At 33.1% G+C, this 6928-nt stretch overlaps 1 long non-coding RNA gene across 1 annotated transcript; it reads right to left on the reverse strand.

Moving 5' to 3' along the window:
- Window positions 1–4568: 4568 nt before the first annotated feature.
- LOC149556891 (uncharacterized) lies at window positions 4569–5031 on the reverse strand. Its single transcript, XR_016364581.1, has 2 exons — window positions 4816–5031; window positions 4569–4652 (listed from the first exon to the last, which is right to left on the reverse strand). It is a non-coding gene; the product is annotated as an uncharacterized LOC149556891 (long non-coding RNA).
- Window positions 5032–6928: the final 1897 nt, after the last annotated feature.

Raw genomic sequence — 6928 nt, forward strand, 5'->3', positions numbered from 1 at the left:
AGATCAATCCATTACACGGAGAGTGATACTGACATCTATTTTAAATAAGAAAACATCCCAAAATAGACAGATCTCTTCATTATCATCTCATTTTGGGTATAGTTGGAAGACAGTACTACATTATCTGAAAAGGAGAAATAATTTGAATGATAGTACATTAGAAGGAAATTGGGCACTAATGTGTAGAGCTCCTCGATCTGACATGATTGGGGAAATAGTTAAGAACTTAGTTATTCAATTTTGGATTGATAATACTCATCCTTCACCAAATAGAAGAGATATCATCAAGAAGAGGATTGGGCCTAAGGAATATATTCAACACGCAAAACATTGGTTGGATGTCACTCAACATGAATTGTATCTCTCATTTTGTAATTTAAATCCTAACATAAAGATTGGACAAACAATGTTTGAAAGATTGAAGCCCTATTTTGGGAAGATAAATAAATCTTTTGAAACATGTTGTTGTCGATATCATGTTGAATTTGATCTCTACTATGAAGGGTTTTGAAAGATGATAGAAGAAAGTGGTGGAACTTCTCAAAATACTTTTCCTAAATGATCAAGTCAATTCATAACATCAATCTTATGTGACAAACCAAATGATTGTGGAATAGGTGAAATAGATTGCATAAGAGGAACTTGTGAAACATGTGGTAACTTGACTAAATTTCATTTGAGAGAAGAATATACTAATACAAAAAGGATGGTAAAATGTAAGAGATATAAGTACATAAAGTCAAAAATAAAAACTGGAAAAGAATCAACAAGGTTAGAATATGTAGAGGATGAGATATCGGCTGGAGAATTTATGTCAAATTTTCGTAAATTGATTCAACCATATATACACCATGCATTTTTTGCTAAGTGGCAAGCAAAACAATTTCAAACACTAAGAGAAACTTTCCTACTCGAAACAATTCTATCTGTTGTTGACTTTGTAGAGAATTACTCTTTCGTATCTCAAAAACAACTTCAAGCATAATACTACTATACAAAGCAGGTTACTATTATGGTTCAAGTGTCTTATCGACATGCACAAATTGATTTGGATGGTGTGGAAAGTACAGATCAAGCATGAGTTATCAAAAAAGAGTATCACTTTTATGTTAGTGATGGCAAAGAACATGACACACATTTTGTGGAACATTAAAATAGAAAAACAAAAACATTAAAATAGAAAAACATTTTGTATGGTCAGATGGATGTGCAGCACAATTTAAATCAGCTAGACCATTTTATGCATTATGTAGATATCATCGATACCTTAATATACCACACATTTGGAGTTTTTTTGAGAGTGGACATGGAAAGGGTGAGCATGATGGTGCAGGAGCTTGTATCAAACGTGCTTTAAGAAAGTATCAAATGGACTATAAAGGATGTCACATTAATAATGCTCATGATGTGGTTGAGTGGTGCAAAACACATTTTTCGGTGCCAACAAATATAGATAACACATCATCACAAGCAGATTGAGTCATATCATTTAGAGTGTTTTGGGAGGTATCAAGCATATATAAGTTAATTTGTTCATATTTTTAAATTGAATCTTAAATTTATATTTAATATGTTACCTTAGATGATCTCTAACTAAATTATGGACCTTGTGTACATTCAAGTGCTGATAGAAGATCAATGCATGCATGCAAGAGGGTAGAGAAGACACGATCTTTGCATTCAGTTATGAGTACAAATAGTAATGTGTGGTCATTGTACACAAGAGAATACTCATGTTTTTTTCCTAATTGTATTGATGAAGACTATGGTGGTTGCATTAATCAAGAACGTGGATATGTGGGTGAATGGACTTTGGTGCCACTAGATGTTATTAATACGAATGAGTTTGAGGACGAAAATTATGACGATATTCCATTGATTTCTAGTGATTATAACCATATTTCAAGATTGATCAGAGTTGGTATGTATGATCTATATATATACCTAGATCATGTACATGTATACATTTTTCATAATTTTGGTTAATTTTTATTATATATATGTACTTATGTAAATGACGTGTATCCAGAATTTTGACATATATAAGTTTGTGTAGGAAATGTTTTTACAGTCATGGTAGAATTGAAAAATGTAGAAGGTGTTAGCTATTATTTATTGCGTTGCACCATGGAAAGAGAGAAGCTAACAAAGACTGAAATAAGGGATGAAATTATGTTTCCCACAGGTTAGTATATAGTTGAATTATGTATGTCAAGTATCTACATGTTTTTAATGAATTCAAATTCTTTGACTTAAATTCAAAATTGATGTATTTTTTAAATGTGTACATGTGCAGGTTCTGTTGTTGTACAAGGAACATATTTGAAGCAAATAAAAGTACTTAAAATGGGATTCATTTCATTGATTATCAACCTAACAATAAGGTATATCAATATAGTAACCATGTTATTGCCACTGGTCTAACTCTTCATCCAGTCAAAGGACCTGGAATATGTAATTGGAGGCTCCATATTGATGATCATGAGAAAATATTAAATGTTATCCAAGAACGAGCTGATCCACTTGATATGAGATAGAAACAACTCCTAATTTGAAATGTAACTCAAGAACAATTTGAAATTTGGTTCAAACTATTTGAAATTTGGTTGAACAATGATTTGATCAATTTCAAATTTGGTGGAATAACTAATTTTCTAAATTGAACTTTTACTCTTTCATTTTGAATTTTCTAAAGTAACTACTTATAGAAATTATGAACTTATATGTATGTGTGTACACTAATTACCTGACATGTGCACCTTGAGGGAAATAAATTCAAACACCACTTGTCTTAAGGGGATGAAATTAGGAGTTTGTAAAATTAATTATATTATATTGAACTTTCTATTTCACTTAACTTGTCAATTTTAGGACACATGTACGCTTTCAATTTAACTAATTAGGACATGTGCTTTCAATTTTAGGACATGTGAGCTTTCAAGTTCAAATTGTGATTTGTTTAACTAAATTTTGAACATGTACATGTTTTAAGTTGGACTTGAATTAGAACATTGGGCTTAAGGGGATAAAATTTTAGGATACATGTGTACTTGAATTAAAATTTCACTATGATTAAAATTTGAAATGTAACTCAAGAACAATTTGAAATTTGGTTCAAACTATTTGAAATTTGGTTGAACAATCATTTGATCAATTTGAAATTTGGTGGAATAACTAATTTTCTAAATTCAACTTTTACTCTTTCATTTTGAACTTTCTATTTCATTTAACTTGTCAATTTTAGAACACATGTACACTTTCAATTTAACTAATTAGGACATGTGCTTTCAATTTCAGGACATGTGAGCTTTCAAGTTCAAATTGTGATTTGTTTAACTAAATTTTGAACATGTACATGTTTTAAGTTGGACTTGAATTAGAACATTGGGCTTAAGGGGATAAAATTCTAGGATACATGTGTACTTGAATTAAAATTTCACTATGATTAAAATTTGAAATGTAACTCAAGAAAAATTTGAAATTTGGTTTAAACTATTTGAAATTTGGTTGAACAATCATTTGATCAATTTGAAATTTGGTGGAATAACTAATTTTCTAAATTGAACTTTTACTCTTTCATTTTGAGCTTTCTAATTCATTTAACTTGTCAATTTTAGAACACATGTACACTTTCAATTTAACTAATTAGGACATGTCCTTTCAATTAAATTAGGACATGTGAGCTTTTGATTTAACTAATTACTTGACATGTGAGCTTTCAAGTTCAAATTGCAATTTGTTTAAACTAAATTTTGAACATGTACACATGTTTTAAGTTGGACTTGAATTTTCGAACATTGGGCTTAAGGGGATAAAATTCTAGGATATGTGTACAAATAAAAGGGATGAGTTCTATAGATTTACTCGAGTTAGAAATTATGTACAACTAATTACCTGATACTTGAACATTTAATACATGTGATATATTACCACAAATTTAAATTACATGAACTATATATATATATATATATATATATATATATATATATATATATTTAATCAATATATTAAACATGCACATACATATCTAAATAAATTACTTACATATCTTAGATAGAAACAATTTATAATATACTAGATCTAGATCTAGTATGTATGTATTAGATTCCACAACATAATGTAACATGTATCAATCATCTCGAGAACAAATAACAAAAACATGTATCTATCTAGAGATCTATCAGAAGATAATATCAAATATAAATAGCGTGCACACATGTAGACATTTAAATCTAGGTACATCTATATCAAATCAAATATAAATATAGCATGCATCATGTGTGTATATAAAGTGTCTATCTAATATATATGAATGTCTCTCTAGATGAAAGTCTACAACAAATCATCTAGATAAAAAAAAACTATAGATTATTAGGTGCAAGACTATCATCACCACGCCTCCTCACAACGCGCTTTGAAGACTGACTAGTATCAAGGTGCTCACTAGGATGTGTTGACCCCTATATATAAATTCAAGAGAAAGTGATATCAATACATACATACATTTAATCAAGAGAAAGTGATATTGAAATACATGTACACATAATCAAAACATAAATAAACATTACCTATCCACTACTAACATCATCCAATGAGTCTCGACGACGTACACGATCTGGCATCAAAGCTGGAGTAAAAAGAGGCATGTCCCCCTACATTGTACATGTGCACGTGCAACACATCAAATTAAAATTTGTCTGCATGATTACATTTGAATCTATGTGCATGATATACATACATGTGCACACATGCACATGTCTAAATTAAATTAGTTTGAAATGATTGAAATTTTAACATGAACAAAAACAAATTTACCTGTGTAGATGGTGGCATCTGATAATACTCAGACTGCCTAGCATCGATTGTGTCCACTAATGCATCTATATTTCGCTGCGTCGCATCAAGGTCAATCTCTGGATCTACGCGGGCCCCATGACTCGTGACTGGCACATGTCCTAATAATGACGAGCCAAGTGGACTATGTAGATGAGATGGCATAGAAGTAGACTCATCACATGTCAACAAGTCCATCCATCCTATGGTCAACAAGCTCAAATCAACATCATCAAGGCCCACACCTGAACTCTGAGCCTGCACTGTAACACTGGTTGAAGAGTCTGTGGTATGTATATGTCTCTCTAGAGCAAAAGAGTGGTTAGTAGATGGATCATCACGTGCACTACCACCATGACCACTACCTGATCAATGAGAGGAATATGGCTGAGGATGTGTCCTAGTACTACCATGGACATGACCTCGAACATCTGATATGGGTATGCTAAGATGCTCCGATACAAATCTATATGTATCTAATAGATCCTCAGCCAAACCAATCATAGTATCTCATGCCAACACTCTAGTGAGACCCTCTAAGCTAGCCACTAAAGGGATGTCTATTGTATTGTACAAGTCTCCTGAAGATGAAGCATAGGATGATGATCTAGAATGCCAATGAGACATCAAATACTGACTAACCTCATCACTCAAAATAGATCTGACAGCTGTTGTAATCTCTCCAATTCCCTGAAGGACCCCACGTAACTGAGTTCTATGCATGGCCTCATTAGCTAATGGACCTAACACAGGGGAAATAGCAGGTGCCCTCTCTCCGACAATCGATCTATGTACCAGTGGGGGATGACCTAGCTGCCTATCAACCAATCTACCACGCCCCTATCCTAAATGTCCTGGTAAATCTGTGTAGTTCACCACCCTACGTAAGAGAACCTCTGCATAAAGCTGTCAGGAAAAATAGAGTGGAATTTGGTCGTTATTTGGATAACGACCATGGGCAGCAAGGAAGCATGGGTATATCAATGCAGCCATCTATGGATCTGTACACTTAAGGGTAGAATACCCCTTCACATACTTTTGTGAAAGATAATGAGGGAAACATTCCCTCTTCAGGACATCTTTGGGTACCAAGCCCTGCACCTCCTAGAGTGAAAGACCAGAGGAGACCTCTCGTCTCTTACTGTTAAGGACAGTCTATATAGTATGTGCAGAATATGGGGCAGTTCCATGAATCTCATCTTGAATAAATGTCAGGTTGCGTAAGATACTCTAGCATGTACCACTATAAACACTAGAGCATGTGCCACTAGTTAGGGATTCCTGAAGTCTATGAATCTCCTAGTTAGTGCGATCATAGAGCTCCTCAGGTGGGATAGGTAGCTGATCATGAGGGACATGATGCTGCTCAGGGGGGATAGGTTGCTACTCAGGTCTTGGGATAGGCTGCGTAGGCCCAGGTATAGGCTATTGCTCATGGCTTGGGATAGGATACTCGGGCCCGGGTATAGGCTGCTCAAGGGGGACAGGCTGCTCGGGGGGGATAGAAGGTTGTTGATCAGCCATGTCAATGTATGTAGGTGTGTGTATAATGTGTAAACCTGCAAATTTAAATTAAAATGTATGATATTTAATAAACTTGAAATTTATATTAACATATGTATGTACAATTTGACCAAATTAAAAAACTTGTATCTAAATTGTTTTAATAAAATTAAACATGCACGCACATGTCTACATATATATAAAAGTCCTAAAACATAAATGAACATATACCTTCAAAGAAAACTAAATTTTAAAACAGACATGTTGTTATATATAATATTTGTAATTCAAGGACCTTTTAAGAACTACATGTGTGCAAGTTATATTTCTATCTAAGTTAGATTGAATGTTCAAAGGTTTTAGACATACATGTGTGCACATAAACTTGTCAAGTGTACAACTTAGGTCCACGAAGTAAATATGTGTGCATATATATGTATATATATCTATATATGTGTATATGTGCATGATATGTATATTTGCACATATATCTATCATGCACGTGTGTATATATGTGCATACATGTGCATATATACACACACACGTGCACATGATATGTACAAATATACATATCATGACACATATGCATGTA

The sequence above is a fragment of the Cupressus sempervirens genome, chromosome 5 (genome assembly GCF_028749045.1).
Source record: "Cupressus sempervirens isolate cs-2001-9-10 chromosome 5, ASM2874904v1, whole genome shotgun sequence".
Taxonomy (NCBI): Eukaryota; Viridiplantae; Streptophyta; class Pinopsida; order Cupressales; family Cupressaceae; genus Cupressus; species Cupressus sempervirens.